Raw genomic sequence first — 18837 nt, forward strand, 5'->3', positions numbered from 1 at the left:
ATATTGATATATTATAATGATTAAAGAAAACACTTCGTTTTTTACCACTTGAGTTTTATTATAGACACATGTTTCAGAAGTTAAACTTCCATCATTCAGGTCTGTATAATAACTTATTATACAGACCTGAATGATGGAAGTTTAACTTCTGAAACATGTAGTCTATAATAAAACTCAAGTGGTAAAAAACGAAGTGTTTTCTTTAATCATTGTAACATGTCTTACCACAAAGTTAATGCTGAAACAATAAATAAAATATTGATACATTATTTTGAGAAATAAAAAGATTTTGTGTTTTAATCCATTTACATTTGTATTAACCAACTAGTAATTTATCAAAAGTTAAACCCTGAAGAGGGCAACAGGTTGTTGCCGAAACTAGTTGGTTAATAATAATGTGAGTGGATCAAAACACAAAGTCTTTTTATTTCTCAAAATAATATATTATTCCAGACATCAGTATATATTCTAATACATATTTAGATATTCTAAGAAAAAATGTGCGCAGAAAACAGGTGTGGTACTAAATTTTTACGTTTCAGAGTACCCCCTTATAAATATTAACATATAAATGATCTTTTTCGAGTTTAGAAGACCTGGTAACCAAAGCCTGGGTCTCATCAAACAATGGATAATACCATATTACCAAGAATTGAGATTTCAGTACGTCGGTAACAATGCATCATACGAGTACGTAGACTAATAATTTCCGCATCACTGACTCTCATATACTGTGTATCTATGTATTAATTGTAAATCATTACTGACACGCGATTATTTTAAACATAGCGAAACCCCTATTTACGTTTTTAAAAGGACTGAAAAAAATGGAGGGAAAATTTGATAGACAGCTGGAAATCGACATCGCAGGAGGCTAATCCCTCATAAAAACAGGTCACAAGGCCTACACCAAGAAGAAGAAGAAGAAAGGGAAAATATGAATTCGGGGTATTGAAAAAAAAAATTAATTTTCATTATTTCCTGTGAAAATTATGTAGTTGAGAATTTTTGCATAGAAAAAAATGTGGAGGGAAATGCATTAAAAAAAACATTTTAATTGATTTTTTTGTAAAAACTGCAATTGACTTGAGGAACAAAGCAAACAAAAAACGTAAAAACTGCGATTGATGTACAAAAAAAGCGTCACAGTTAGAGACAAAAATCAAATAACAGGATATTTTTGACGTAAACTGGGGAAAAACCTAAATGCAGGTAATAAATATACGAAAATATATCGAGACTGAAATAATTACACGCGATTGGCGGGAAAATGTTAAATCCGGGGACGTAAAATTTGGCTTTTACTGTATATTCATTCTGTTTTCAGAAAAATCTTGTTTTTATTATCCATACATTCCTGTACATTACGTAAATTCACTCACACTTCTCAAATTCCAATTCAAGTCATTCATATATGATCCATCTCTTGATGTTCCGTGATTGAGTTCACAACAGACTGGACAACAGATTGGATTTAAAAAGCTTTTATTACGCAGAGACATCCTGAAGAAGACAAGCTACCTGTCGGAACCTCCTATTCAACCTAAAGAAAACTGGGTGCTGGTCGCAACCTCCAATATATCACGAGGAAGACAAGATACTTGTCGAAATCTCCAATATATCATGAGTAAGACAAGGTCCTTGTTGAAACTTCCAATATATCCTAAAGAAGACAAGCATCGAGACCTCCAAACTGGAGAAGACAAGATGCTTGCCAAAACTACTTACATATCCTGAAAAAGACAACGTGCTTGTTAAAACCGTTTGAAAAAATAATACTAAAATAAAATAATATTTTGTGAACAAGTATTTGGACATACTCAAAATGTTGTAAATAAATTGTCTGGTCAAATTATAAGCTTAAATAATAAAAATGAAAATGGTATTTTCTGGCGTTTCTCATGTGTGTGATTATAATCCAGGATTCGGACCTCACATACTAATATAAGAGTTTCTGCTCAATAAAAAGCTTCTTTTCATCTCACCAATAGATGTCTCTAGTGAAGTTCTAGTGATTCAAGAACAAGGTCTCTAAATGTGTTTATATATATAGAACTTCCAAGAATTTGAGTAGTGTGGTTGTCAATAATGGGTAGAATTGGTGAATGTTACACGTGTGTAAAGTGATCACTTAAACCAGCCTATGACGGTCGTCAGCCCTGTAAATGCCCAGACTTCCATATTCTTCTTCATCTTTGATGAGATGTCAAAAAATAATATAAAATAAAACTGGTTCAAAACAGAGTCTAAATGTTATTTATTTTATAAAGTTAAAATATGTTGTTAAAATATCATGTTTTATTTATTTTATAAAGTTAAAATATCAGTTGCCATGGTTGGTTTTCTATGTACCTTTTTTCGAGAATGTAATCATGTATTCTACATTTTGGGAGTTTTCAGAATGAGTGGATTTATTTCTGTGATTGTTGCCGCTGATTGATATGTGAAAATAAATAACCAGATAATGCTAACTGTCTGAGAAAACTATAACATTTTAATAAGTACTTACTTATGTTTTATACAGAGCCAGATTTAAAGTTTGATTGTATTTAAATTACAAGAAAAAACTTGAGATTCTATGAGCGACTCTCAAACTTTTTTGGTAACGGAACCGCTTAGAAACACCACATGTTTCATAGGAACCTTAAAATGAATAAAACCTGGGTTTTATGTTCATTATTAAGTTTTAATCGATTTATGAATATCATTCAAAAAAATCATTATACACTTCTGACTTCTACAGAGACAATACAGGGTTTTCACTTAAAATTTGACGTTATACAAACCAATTTGGATGCCTTCAAAATCAAATTGGACGTTTAACTAATCAAATTGAACGTTTACCTAATCAAATTGGATGTTTAACTAAGCAAATTGGACGTTAAACTAGTCAAATTTGACGTTTAATTAATAAAATTTGTCGTTTAACTAATTAAATTGGACGTTTAACTAATCAAATTGGACGTTTTACTAATCAAATTAGACGTTTAACTAACTAAATTGGACGTTTGACTGATAAAATTGGACGTTTTACAAAAATAATCAAATTTCTTCTTTCATCCTTCTTTTGACAACTCTATGCCTCACTTCCATACATTAGGGTTGAAACCAGGACTCCATTGTGTACTGCCAGTTTAGCTTTCGCTGATGGGGTTGGAATTACATTTTTTAAGACTCCACCTGCAAGACACATAAGGTGGCTTGGTGGGTCTTTGCAAAAAAAGTCAATTATGTTAATATGAATTTTCAAATGAATGTTTATATGTATTTATACATATGTAAATACAGTAACCCCCCTATAACGTTGACGGGTACCGCGTTGTCGAAGAAAAGTTATAAGAAGTTAATGTTTTAAATTGTATTTTTACATTAAAACCAGCCGAAATAACTGATATGAGCCATTATTATATTAAAATACAATTTAAAAACATTTATCCTCTATAACGTTCTCTCCGATAACGTAGTATTTATCTCAACGCTATAGGGGGGTTTACTGTATATATTTAACAAATAAATGTTAATTTTTATAATATTATATCGCACCCCTAGGTCAAAAGAGTATCAAATCAAAAAACTGTGTTTTCAGGAGAGACGAAAAACTTATAGTGATGTCGTCTTATGTAATACAAGTTTTCCTGTTTTCTTTTATGAATGGACAATGCATATTTAAGAATATTTACATCAAAACATTTCATTGTAACTAACTAACTAACCATTACGCCGCTTCTCCGAAGGGGTAGGCAGAGAGAATCGAGCTCTTTTATGCACAAAAAGGAACATGTAGTGCTATATTTTGAAGAATATTTAAGATATTGACCAATTGGATAATTTGATATATGGTATGCGTCTTCGTTTGTAGAATCCGAATAAGTGACTGTCTAAAAAATCATAATTTTTGAGTCGATACAGTTTTGATCTAGGTGCGCGATATAGATTGATTTAAAACCGCCAATTCAAGCATAAGTCGAAAATATATCTCGATATAATTTTCATTACCATTTTCACTCACCTTTTATACAGCTTCCGGTTATAACATCTGTTTGTAACATCCTGTAGACTGCAGAGTATACCAGTCGGAAGTCGGCATGTTATATTGAATTAGTTTACGAGTATGAACAGTGCATGCGAGAAGCTACTAGGTACAAAGATGTAGAGAGACTTCAGAGCGTTCTGTTACTACTTCTGATCATTGAATGATCGCTCTAACGCAGTGGTTCTTAACCTGGGTTCGATGGAACCCCAGGGGTTTGGTGAGTCAGTCTCCCGGGTTCGGCGGAGGTCAAAACACTCACCCGACTTAGGGCGCTTGTGCAATACAGGAATTTACCGTCCGGCAGTCCGGTTAGCTTGGCTTGGATTGGCTTGTGCTTTTGGCCGTCTTTCTTCGGATCAGTGCGTGATCACGGTGCATTAATTCGATCACGCTAAACTGTCGTAGTCGCTTTTATTTTAAAAAACCGGACTGCCGGACGGTAAAATTCCGTGTAGTGCACGAACGCTCTTATTGTACGATATTATGAAAAAAGACACGTCGTACAATATATTAATTTATCCATTAGATCTAGTACATTATTTGAAAGGAATATATCAATCTAGCAATAAAATTAATACAACAGCTTAACGCTAAAACAATGCACGCACTTCGCATTGTATTTTTTTTAATGGGATGGGACTTCAAATACGTCATAACAAATGTACTAGATATATTGTCATAAAGTGTCGTCATTTCGAAATGTGCATTATTTTGTTTTTGTTTTTGTCCACACCAATCTATCTACCTTTGCAAACAATCTTCCCTTTTTCCAAATTCATGCATCTCCTCATACATACCTACTCGCCGATTATTCCATTTGCGGCACACTCGTTTGAGAGAACGCATTTCGACTGAATTCAACCTAATTTCGTGCTTCCTTTGCCAACACTACTTCCATACATTTACAGAGTTGGAACCAGGACTCTTTCGCTGAAAGGTTTTTATTTGCTAAAACTAAATTCCGTACGCAATTCACCTGTTCCCAGTATTCAGAGGGAAGATTAGATCACTGGCGATGGCAACACTGCGCAACATCGTTACTGCCTTCGCAGTAACGATAATTTAAAGTAATCAATGTGTGATCACTAGATGATCGTCGGATGTGACCGAACATAGTACGAGACGCCGAGAACAGAGTTTGGGTATATGGGTTACCTGCAACTGCGGATGCCGCGTTCCACTAACTTATGACTCGAGAGAGTGCAGAAAGTACCTACCCGATCTCGTGCTCATTTTCCTTTGATTGAAGATCAATAAATTATCGATAATATCCACATTTACCTGAGCGACCATCTGACTGAAGTGTACAGAATCTATACGAATAAAAATGCATATGCTATTCATATTTTTACAATTTTTTTGTGGTTAGCCATTTTAAGGCCCAGATTTCAAGCGTTCAAATCAGAATGTCCTTACGCTCGATTTTTAAAAGAATCTATTTGGATAATCTTTTGAAGAATCTTTTTTTTTTTTTAGAATAAGAAATTATATATATATATATATATATATATATATATATATATATGTATATATATATATATATATATATATATATATATATATATATATATATAATATATATATATATATATAAATATAAATATATATATATACCCTATGACCCTATGGTATCATAAGTGGTACAACTAGGCACCACATAAACCGATACGATGTTATCTTGATCGTAATATATAGTGAATTTGTTCAATTCGGCTCCTAATGCTGGAAGATGTATAACACCTACCCTAGGCAACAAGAACCTGCTTCAAACACTTGTACACAAAATATGGACTATCTCCAATTATAGGAATTATTTTCATATTTTTTTTGACATCTCATCAAAGATGAAGAAGAATAAACCAGCCTATAACGGTCGTCAGCCCCGCAAATGCCAAGACTTCCATATTCTTCTTCATCTCTGATGAGACGCTTTGAAATTTTAGTTTGTAATTCAATTCAAACCCTTATCCGCACCCCAATGGTGCATAGGGCACTGCATTATATAAACACAGTGTTATCTTGATCGGTAACACACGAAGGAAAGGTGATCAGCCCTCCGTTTCAGGTACCAGTTCAGAGTAATATTGAATAAATATTAGAGTGAAAAAATTACTTAAATTTATTTGACCCCCCCCCCCCAGGGATTCGTACCCGGGACCTCCAGAATGGTAGCCGAGCGTGCTGACCATTACACTACGGAGGCGGATAATTGGTGGACATTTTGTAATATATGAGTATATATTAATTATTACAAAATAATATTTTTTGACATCTCGTCAAAGATGAAGAAGAATAAGGAAATCTGGGCATTTACGGGGCTGACAACCGTCACAGGCTGGTTTAAATTATCACTTTACACACGTGCAACATTCACCAATTCTACCCATTATTGACAACCACACTACTCAATATATATATTTATAAATTACCTAACGTCCAAGTGACTCTGAAATCTAGCTACGGCTTATGCAACACCGTTTATCATGTCCCTACTCAGGCTTCAACTTTATAAGTTTCATAGCCTATGTTACTCGTGAGTGGATTAACTCTTTATGTTTAAAATAACTATAATTTCATGTAATTCATGAGTGATAATTCTAGGCAAAAAAGGGCATTTACGGGGCTGACGACCGTCATAGGCTGGTTCAATTGATCACTTTACACACTTGTAACATTCACCAACTCTACCCATTATTGACAACCACACTACTCATATTCTTGGAAATTCTATATATATGAACCAATTTAGAAACATTGTTCTTGAATCACTAGAATTTCACTACAGACATCTATTGGTGAGATGAAGAAAATGTCAAAAAATAATATGAAAAATAACTCCTGTAATTGGAGATAATCCAGATTTGTGAACAAGTATTTGGACACACTCAAAATGTTGTAAATCACTAAATAAATTGAAAAAATCTAATTTCGCATTTCAGCAGGTTCTAGTCGCCTAGAGTAGGTGTTATATATCGTCCAGCATTCGTAGCCAAATTGAACAAATTCACTATATATTACGATCAAGATAACATCGCATCGGTTTTATGTGGTGCCTTGTTGTACCACTTATGATTACCATAGGGTCATGTAGAAGAATGCAACACGCTGTGCATTTTCGATTTAGTAGTACCTGTTTATTTTTTATCACCCGATTTCTTATTTTGGTCACAAGTGGCATGTGTGTGTTTGTGTGTGTGATGGTATGCTGTTACATTAAAAGTGAATAGTTCTGGCCGTAGCGTGTGAATGCGAATTGATCATGCGCTGGTGTGGGTGCTCCACAGGTGTATTGCGAGTGTGTTGGTGGGTGTAATGTAACACAGGTGAGCTGTGCTGGTGTGCGTGAGGCGGGAGTGCCCTGCGCCGATGTTATGCTGGAAACGAGGAATGTCAAACTTTTTTTAATGGGTTTCTGACGCTGATTTTTCTGTTTTCAGCTTCCTTTTTGTAATGAGTATAATACAGGGGATGAAGACCGGCTAAATATATTTTTTTGTGGAGTTCTCGTTGCTAGATCAGATATTATCAGGACTTGTAAATATGGTTATTGATTGGCATTACTTAGGGATTTAAAATATATCGCTCATTTGATTCAACAATGACATAATTACACATTTTTTAAGCATTATCCACACCCAATGGTGCTTAGGGTACTGCATCACATAAATGCAGTGTTATCTTACTCGTCAAATATACGAAGGAAAGGTGATCGGCCTTGCACTTCAGGTACTACTTTCAGTCTAATATTAAATCAATATTAGACGGGAAAATCACGTATATTTATTTTGACCCTCTTGGGAATCGAACCCGAGACCTCCAGCAAGGTAGCCTATCGAGCCACTACACTATGGAGGTGGACTTCGTACATACCCGCCGATTATTCCTTATATTAGTATTATTGTTAGTACAAACAGATCCTGAAGATCTATAAAAAGAAGAAAATTAACACTATTATAACTGGGAACTGGTTTATTGTTATCAATTTCAGCGGTGCCCGCGCCACAGTTTGGTCTGCTCGTGCCAGAAGCAATTCTTAATTTTATCGAGGCCATCGCTTCATGGGGCTCGAGACTTGTCCCGCGGTAGTGTGGCGCTCTCCGTCCGCCGCTGCGCACGCATCTAGCCGTCCGTCTTGGCGCGCGAACCGTCGGCCATTTCTCCACAACGTCCAATCGCTCGATCCGCAATTCCGACTAACCGCCTCCCATTGGTCGAGAAACCGAACGCGCCATTTGACAGGAACGCCGACCGTTCTCTGATCGTCTTTTGACACTCTTCGTGACCTTTTCGCCCGCCGAAAAGATTCATAGTGACTGCAGTTCAAAATACTGTTAAATTATTTGGTGTTTCTTCGGTTTTTTTCAGTGAAATAGTTGAAAGAATTAACCGAATTCCTTGGAATAACTCTGTATTGGTGAGTCTTACTTGTGTCCTTTTACTTTTGTTGTGTTTATGTCTTCAAGGACCTGAACCCGTTTTCATTCTAAGGACCTATTTTAGTAAATACAATACAAATACAGATTCATACAAAAAGGTAGAGCTGACATTTCGCAAGGAAATCTTGCGGGAACACGACAGAGAAATAATGTTCTACTATTTTCTTTAGCGCAAATAATGATGTACCCATTTTATTTTTTATACAAGTAAGTACCTACTTACTAAACCTTAGTGATTTTTAAAACCGTGGTTATGTTGGTACCTAAATAATATATTTTAAGAAAAATTTAACGGTTTTATTTTATTTAGAAGCAGATATATCGTAAATATTTTTCGTACTTCTCCTTCTAGCTCATTTTTCCACCCGATGGTGCATAGGGCACTGCATCGTATCGATGCAATGTTTTCTTGAAAGTTGTATACATACATGGCAAGGTAATCAGTCCTACGCCTCAGGTACTAAATGTCCTAATCATTGTACACAAATTTTGGGGTTGTATGCACTTATTAGTTATTTATATTGATAATCTCAACAGAGATGAAAAAGCATCTGGAAGGCTGAGAATTTAAAGGGCTTCCGACCTGTCTATGCTGGTTTTATTGATCAATTTATACACGTGTAATATTTATACATTCTACCCATGATTGACAACCACACTACTGCTTTATATATATTGAAGTACATACAATAGAAAAGTCTCATTTTCCATTAAAGATTTTTTTACAAGATATATAATTTTATAGACGTCCATTTATTTTTTATTGATTTCTTTTTACAATACATATTTAAATAATACAAAATAGTTGGTAAATATATAATACATTTAAAATATAACGTTTCTACCTCTCTAATAAATTAGATACTTGTGTTAAGAGAGGGAGTTCATTTTACTATTATTTTTTTAAATAATCAAAGTACACATTATAGATAACATTATTACCCATACACATTATACATTTTGTTATGGTAAAAGAGTTTGTATTTTTTTGTCATTTTTAGTGCTTATGACATGTTGTCGGCGGGCTTAAGTGATCACTTTATATGCCTGTGTATCGATCACCATTTTACCAATTATTGAACATCCACATTGCATTAATTTTCCACGTTGTATATATTTTGTAGTGGTTAAAGCGTTCAGCAATCTTGCTTGAGTAATCAAAATAACACCGCTTCGAATGGATACAGTATGATACAAATTAAATTAATTATAACTGAACACACAAATCCGAGGATCTATAAGAAGGAAAAATATGAAAAATTAGAATAAAAATATAATTTATATTTTTCTTAAATTTATGAAATTGCAATTAGTCACATTTTTCTCTTAACGAACGAATAGGGTATTATTACTCGGGAGGAATATCTAATTTGTAAAGGATTGTGTAAGACTCGTTTTGTATTTATAACAGCCGATATAATCAATATTTTCATTCATCATTTTATTTTGCAAAATTCGCCTTCGTATATACGTTGTTTTCGTACGTTGGTAACGAATGACGTCGCAGAAACGAATCCACACTACTACTATTACAGCTCTATAAAGCAGATACATAGACATACGCCCCATAACACACCCGATGATATAAAATTTGATGACGTATAGCGGTGTCCGTTTTTCGTTTTATTAAAATATCTACCCTTAGTTCTCTACAGATTTCAATAAGAATGTTACCGATAGTCTTGTGATTTCTCATCTTAATTTACTGGCAAATAAACCAACATTATGAGAAAAATCCAGTGTCGATTTTCCGCACGCAGTATAGTACGAGTTAAATTTATTATTATTAAAACGATAACGGTAATAAATTCGGTCACCGTTTTCAGCGTTAGTATTTAGAACGTGCAAAAAATTAAGTATGACAATTTAATATTCAAATTTTTATTGCGGTAATGAATATACTCGTAATGGATCTTTGTCAGACGGGAGGAATATCTAATATTACATTCTCAACCTATAAAGGATTATATTATATTATAACAGCCGATATAATTCATATTTTCATTCATCATTTTCTTGTGGAAAATTCGCCTTCGAAAAAACGTTATTTTCGTAAGTTGGCGATGAATGACGTCACAGAAATGATAGAGTTATTTTAATGTTGGCGTCATTGCTAAATTATTGGCGGCTCTATTTGTTGATGTCTATGGTCCACCCTCCCACCCCCCTCCTCCCCTCATATTTGTATAACACAAATGGTAGTGTGGTGGTAAACAAACAATCCATACTACTACTATTACAGCTCTATAAACCATATGACGTCATAAAACGTTCGATGACGGAAATTTGATAACGTATGGGAACGCATGTTTTCCGTATTATTCAAATATCTAATGTTTAAACCTTAATATCTCCCTTAGTTCCCTACAGATTTCAATAAGAATGTCATCGATAGTCTTGTGATTTTTCATATTAATTTATTAGCCAATTATCACACATAGTGATATTTATCCATTATTTATTGTATTTCATTGCACGCATAATTACAAATTAATATAATGTACTCTCAATAATAATTTTCCCGTGCCGAGGGCACATTTTACAATGCTTAATTATAAAACTATACGAAAGAAAATTGTTTGTATGCAAAAAATTAAGTATGACAATTTAATATTATTTTTTTATGCGGTAATGAATATACTAGTATTTATATTATTTCGAGAAATAAAAATACTTTGTGTTCTGATCCACTCACATTTTTATTAACCAACTAGTTTCGGCAACAACCTGTTGCCCTCTTCAGGGTTACATTTATTACTAAAAGTGTTATTAACCCTGTACCCTGTACCCAGTAACCCTGAAGAGGGCAACAGGTTGTTGCCGAAACTAGTTGGTTAATAAAAATGTGAGTGGATCAGAACACAAAGTATTTTTATTTCTCGAAATAATATATCAATATGATCTACAAAGTTAATGCTTTCAATATTCAAAACTTTTTACAATACTTAATTATAAAACTATACGAAAGAAAATTGTTTATATGCAAAAAATTAAGTATGACAATTTATTATATATTTTTTTAATGCGGTAATGAATATACTCGTATTTATTTATTTATTTATTTATTTATTTATTTATATTTCATCGTATACATAATAACAAATTAATATAATCTACCCTCACTGGTTTTTCCGTGCCCTCGACTAAGCATTTGGTTACCTAAAAAACATTACTTAACTAGCAACCAGCGTTAGCTTAAGACCTACCATGATATCGTGGGTATACTGGCAAAAAACGTTAACTCTAAAATCCCTGTTAGCTATCCCTGTCAGTTATCCTTGTCAGTTATCCCTGTGTCTTTCAACTTCAAACCCTTATCCGCACCCCAATGGTGCATAGTGCACTGCATGTAAACGCAGTGTTATCTTGATCGTTAACACATGAAGGAAAGATGGTTAGCCCTCAGGTACCAGTCAAGGGTGATATTTAATAAATATTATAGTGAAAAAATTACTTGTATTTATATCACAAGTGATTTTTAAAGTACAATTTTACAAATTTTAAAATACAATTTTTGGTGTTTTTAAAAAAATAATAATTTATATCCCTCTACTTTCGATCATTTAACTTTCGCACACATTTTCAGGAACCAATCATGTGCGAAAGTTGAGGTCCGCCTGTATTTAATTATTGACGCCGATATTGTTCAACTCTTGTCAGCGCTGTGTCAAAATTCTTCTAGTAGGCAGTGCGGCCATTGACTCAGCTGTGAGAGCCAGTTATCCCAAGGCAGTCGGTATGTTGCTCCGTTCAATTTTGCCGCAACGGTACCTCGACAACTATCGGCTGAAATATTACACTTATTTTAAATATAACTACCGACATCTCTCTATGGGCAGCATCTCTTCTGGGAAGCCTTCCTGGTCCGAGCGTGTTCCGGGCAGAATGCAAACGGGTCTAGGGTCTAGTTATTACGCAATCTACATGCAATTACATCATTTTACATCTGCAACATAAGGTAAATGCAACATGCTGTATATACCAAAGACAATCCGTACTATTTCGAACAAAGAAGCTTACTTTAAATTTTTTGATTTATTTATTGTAACTGCAGACAGTTGGTAGAATTCCATATTGAATTGTTGGGTAATATATCCAAAATTAAACAAGGTATATTTCGTTGAATTCTACATTTATTTATGTATATGTTAATACGTGACGCGTTTCGTCTTCTTAGGACATTATCAAACATCATTGAGTGTTTGATAATGTCCTAAGAAGACGAAACGCGTCACGTATTAACATATACATAAATAAATGTAGAGTTCAACCAAATAAACCTTCATTTTTATTATTAAGCTTATAATTTGACCAGATAATTTATTTACAGCATTTTGAGTGTGTCCAAATACTTGTTCACAAAATCTGGATTATCTCCAATTACAGGAGTTACTTTCATATTATTTTTTAACATCTCATCAAAGAATAATATGGAAGTCTGAGCATTTACGGGGCTGACGACCTTTACATTTCACCAATAGATGTCTCTAGTGAAGTTCTAGTGATTCAAGAACAAGGTTTCTAAATTGGTTCATATAGATATATAGAACTTCCAAGAATTTGAGTAGTGTGGTTGTCAATAATGGGTAGAATTGGTGAATGTTACACGTGTGTAAAGTGATCACTTAAACCAGCCTATGACGGTCGTCAGCCCCGTAAATGCCCAGACTTCCATATTCTTCTTCATCTTTGATGAGATGTTAAAAAATAATATGAAAGTAACTCCTGTAATTGGAGATAATCCAGATTTTGTGAACAAGTATTTGGACACACTCAAAATGTTGCAAATAAACCTTGTTTAATTTTGGATATATTACCCAACAATTGTTTGATTTATTTTAAACCTTTTTCTTATATAACAGACTTTCAGCTTTAACGGAAACCCCCTCCCCCCAATAAGTACGTTATATCGAGGTTATACTGTATATTCATATTCTTCATACCCTTATCCGCACCCCAAAGATGAATAGGGCTCTGCATCACGTAAACTTAGTGTTACCTCGATTGTTGACACATAAAGGAAATAAATACATTTATTCTATATTACCCTGTACTGGTATCTGAAGCGGAGGGCTGATCACCTTTCCTTCGTGTGTTAACGATCAAGATAAAACTGCGTTTATATAATGCAGTGCCCTCTATGATATAGACGCAGTGTTATCTTGATCGTTAAAACATGAAGGAAATGTGATCAGCCCTCCGCTTCAGGTACCAGTCCAGGATAATATTGAATAAATATTAGAGTGAAAAAATCGCTTGTATTTATTTGACCCCCCTGGGAATAAAACCCGGGATCTCCAGCACGGTAGCCGAGCGTGCTGACCATTACACTACGGAGGCGGACATTATTTTATGCTTTGCAATGTTAATTAATTGAAATTAAGAGAGTAATTAGACATCCAATCAACGTGAAGAGTAAGATTCATCCTAGTTCAGGTGAACTTTTGTGGTCTTTGACCTTTACGGTGGAATGATTACGTTTTTTCGCGTTAATTAACATCAAATTTTCAAATCCACATTACCAAAGTCTGTGGTGTCAAAACACAAGAAATAAATTGAAGTTTTAATTGTTTGTTTCGTTACTAATTAGAAAAAAATAACCTTTTACAATATAATCCTTGAAAATACAATATACAAAATGTAGCTACACATCTACAGCTACAATTATAAACTTGCACATAAGTACTTTAAATAAACCTTTTCGTAGCGAAAATGACCTCCGTTTTTTTTTCATTTCATTAATTAAAATATATATTAACACAAATACACATAAGTTTATGCATATCGCTCACTCCTTTCAACAACGTCAAATATCAAAAATCGTCAATTTTCAGTTGTGCATGTTTTCGAAATGCCCAGAAAATGTACTATATCCCAGCAAAAGCGGCATATTTTTAACTTAATATTTACCCGCTACAGGGCAGAAAGCGTTGTTTTTGCATTTCGAAGAAAATGTATTGTTTTATTATTTTTTTTAATACACTAAATATTTTTCAATTTGAGAAAAAAAAGTTCAGGTTTTACCTTAAAAGATCTGTTGCACTGTAAAAAGTTCAATAAGTGGCTTGATATTTATTTTTAATACATTTAATTATATTTTTAAACTTTTTAAAACGATCTCCTGAAAAATCAAGTTTTTTGAAATATAACATTGTTGAAAGGAGTGAGCGATATGATATAAATATAGTTAGCCCTGTAAAAACAAAACATCCATATTCTTCTTCATCTATGTTGAGATGTCAACATAGATGACGAAGAATATGGAATACGCATGACTGACAACCACACTGCTTAAATTTAGGAACTTGTATATATCCTTTGATTGACACTTTCTTTCACATGTGAGCTCTCGACACCATCTATGGTTGAGTTGAGTAAGCTTTTTATTTAACAGAGATTTTTATGAAATGTATTTAAGATTATTTTAGAATTTTTTGTGTACCGGGAGATGTCCGAAAACATGATTTTTTTTAAACTTATAATTTGACTAGTTATAGAAGTTTCTGAACTGACCATGCGTTGAAATCGACTAATATCATGTACCTACGTTAAAATACCTGTAGATATAATAACGAGTGATGAATTGATTTCATGGCATTAAACTAGATATTTATACTAAGTACCTACTATATAGGAAGGGAATATCCCATGATGCCACCATTGTTTCATTAGAAACGCCATCGATTCAAATTTCACACTGCCAATAAAACCGTTACCTTTAGTTCTTTACATCTTACACCATATTGTATAAAAGTTTGTTATACAATAAAGTTGAACATGTACTTATACACAATATACTTATTACAGTTATGCGTAAAAATAATTTATTACTAATAATTTACATTATATTATGGATCTTAACGTTTTATTTTGTATTTCTAGACTCTATATACCGACATCATCAGACTGATGAAAATATTAATGGAAAAACTTTATATGTTGTTACTTTATTTTAAAAACTCTTTTATATCTTGAATGTTTATCGCAGATACTTTGTGGCACATTTTATGAACTTTATAAAATAAAAATGAAACAACTTTGTTTTTAACCACTTTTTTACTGGTACACTTTTTCTGGTTTCGACAAGAACCTTGTCATCATCAGGGTTTAACATGTACTCTTTTATTAGTATGTGAGGTCCAAATCCTGGATTATAATCACATACATGAGAAACACCAGAAAATATCATTTTCATTCTTATTATTTTAGCTTATAATTTGACCAAGATTTGTGATTTGATTAGCTTAAGATTTGTGAACAAGTATTTGGACACACTCAAAATGTTGTAAGTAATTTACTACGTTAAAACGATTAATCTCTCTTATTTTGTTGAATTTATACCAATTAATTTATCTGTTGAATTATTTATGAATTTACATCATTTTGAGTGTGTCCAAATACTTGTTCACAAAATCTGGATTATCTCTAATTACAGAAGTTATGATTATAATCCAGGATTCGGACCTCACATACTAATAAAAGAGTTTCTGCTCAATAAAAAGCTTCTTTTCATCTCACCAATAGATGTCTCTAGTGAAGTTATAGTGATTCAAGAACAATTTTTCAAAATTGGTTCATATATATATATATAGAACTTCCAAGAATTTGAGTAGTGTAGTTGTCAATAATGGGTAGAATTGGTGAATGTTACACTTGTGTAAAGTGATAACTTAAACCAGTCTTTAACGGTCGTCAGTCCTTTAAATCCCCAGACTTCCATATTCTTCTTCATCTTTGATGAGATGTCAAAAAATGATATGAAAATAACTCCTGTAATTGGAGATAATACAGATTTTGTGAACAAGTATTTGGGCACACTCTAAATGTTGTAATTAATTTATCTGTTGAATTATTTATGAATTACCTAACTCAGGCGTATATATTTTTAGCTTCGCGTGCTGTACTGTCCGGTATGATAAGTATACGATAAATGATAATGCATATACTTCACTTAATGCTAGCTCTGGCTAAATGGTAGTTTCGACAACCTTGGCATTAGAATAGATTCAAGGATTGTAGCATTTTCTGCTAAATAATGGTCAATAATACAAGAAAAATCGTCGAAGGTCTCTGTTTTAGTAGAGTATTCTAAAATTATCTGCTGTTACATCATTTCCTGAAGGTGGTAGGCAGAGAGGATAGAATGTTAATATCTGACTTACTGTTTTTTCCTTTTTTGTTTATTTAATTAGCTTATATATTTTTTTTAAATACTTAAACATAAATTGTATTTATTTATTTAAATCACAATTTTAAACATATTTTTTTTAAAATGCCGAGACTCACCAAGCCACCTTGGGTGTCTTATCGGTGGAGTAATTTTTTAATGCATTTTTTATTGTTTTAACCATTTTAACCACAATATATAATATACGCACAAAAAGAGAGAAAAATTAAGAATATAAACATTTTACAATTTTCATAAAACAAACTCCATATTGAATACGAACTATTTTTTAAATTCAATTTAAATGATTTTTTCACATTTCAACAGAAATGAAGACGAATATAGTAGTCTGAGTATTTACAGGGGCTTGCGACCGTCATAGGCTGGTTTAAGTGATAACTTTACACGCGTGTAACATTCACCATTCTACCCATGATTGACAGCACACTACTCAAATTCTTGGTACTTCTACATATATCGCTCACTACTTTCAAGAACGTCATAAATCAAAATACTTGATTTTTCAGGAGAACGATTTTAAAGTTTAAAAATATAACACAATGTATTAAAAATAAATATCAAGCCACTTATTGAACTTTTAACCGTGCAAAAGATCTTTTTAGGTAAAACCTGAAGGTTTTTTCTACATTTGAAAAATATTTTATTTATTTATAAAAATAATTAAACAATACATTTTCTTCAAAATGCAAAAACAACATTTTGTGCCCTGTAGCGGGTAAATATTATGTTAAAAATATGCCTCTTTTGCTGGGATATAGTACATTTTCTGGGCATTCCGAAAACATGCACCACTGAAAATTGACGATTTTTGATTTATGACGTTCTTGAAAGGAGTGAGCGATATGTAAATATTAGCCCCCGTAAATGCCCAGAATTCCATATTCTTCTTCATCTATGTTGAGATGTCAAAAAATATATATAAAAATAACTCCTACTTGGAAATAATCCAGATTTGTGATCAAGTATTTGGACACAATAAAAATGTTGCAATTGAAATAATGGTATTGACTGCATTCCACCGACGAGACACACAAGGTGGCTTGATAGGTCTCTGCAATTGTTTTAAAAATGTTTAAAATTGTGATTTAAATCAATCTATACAATTTATGTAAAAAATAAAATAAAATACTTCGTAAAACTTAAATTAAAAATTAAATAATATATACTCGTATGTTACTTATAGTATACAAAACATTTCTTTTTAAATTCTTTCAGACGCTTTTCATTCTTCATACATTCAGGCATCTCATAATACATTTTCCAACCCTTTATACATTATACAGTACAATCTTGCGATTCTGTTTTTTTTTTCATCATTATTTTTTAATGTAATAATTACATATCTTATACAATTAAAACAAAAAGAGTTGACATCCTTTTTCCGCAATTGACTTTTTTATAATAATTAATGGAAAACGAATGCTCGTGCTAATGAGAAAACCGGAATTTTCTTGTCAATTTCAGAAGAGCGCAAGTGAATACTAGTTTCAAACAACTCTAGGCACGAGTAAATCGTGCTTTAATTGCTCCTTTTCTTTACACTACTCTTAATTACATACATAAATACCGATGCAACTGCATTATTATATTGATGCGCGCAGTTATTTCGGAGTAACTTGCAGGAGAAAGTTTAAACCTTCGAACGAAGTATCTCTAATTATACAAAAAAAATATTTTTTAAAATTTTTTTTAATTATTTTTTGACATCTCATCAAAATATAGAAGTATAGAAGTCCGGGCATTTACGGGGCTGACGACCGACATAGGCTGGTTTAAGTGATCACACACGTGTAACATTCACCAATTCTACCCATTATTGACAACCACACTACTCAAATTCTTGGAAGTTCTATATATGTAATAATATAACTAGGTACCTACCTATACATTTTATTTAGTACTTACAAATAGTACCTACATAAAACAGTTCTACCACCAGATGTCGCATGCGTCGCACTGAATAAAACAAAAGACATCAGATAGAAAAAATATAATATTCTGAATTGTCAGAATCAGATAGATAGACAGAAAAATATTATAAAGATAAATTAAGAATAAACTTTAATTACAAAGCAACACATTGTTTATTTTATTATAATACACTTACTTTACATATTATTTACACCCAATTTACGAAGAAAAATATTACCACGTTATATATATTTATATATATATATATA

At 32.6% G+C, this 18837-nt stretch overlaps 1 protein-coding gene across 1 annotated transcript in view; it reads left to right on the forward strand.

The window, feature by feature from the left end:
• Positions 1-8114: 8114 nt before the first annotated feature.
• LOC148299886 (uncharacterized) overlaps positions 8115-18837 on the forward strand; it is a 66736-nt gene continuing 56013 nt past the window's right edge. Inside the window, exon 1 of the mRNA XM_088275529.1 lies at positions 8115-8447. The gene's annotated coding sequence lies outside the window, so the exon portion shown is untranslated. The remainder of the gene's footprint in view (positions 8448-18837) is intronic.

This window comes from Brachycentrus maculatus, unplaced genomic scaffold (assembly GCF_059751285.1).
Source record: "Brachycentrus maculatus isolate JH-2025_06_01 unplaced genomic scaffold, ASM5975128v1 h1tg000905l, whole genome shotgun sequence".
Taxonomy (NCBI): domain Eukaryota; kingdom Metazoa; phylum Arthropoda; class Insecta; order Trichoptera; family Brachycentridae; genus Brachycentrus; species Brachycentrus maculatus.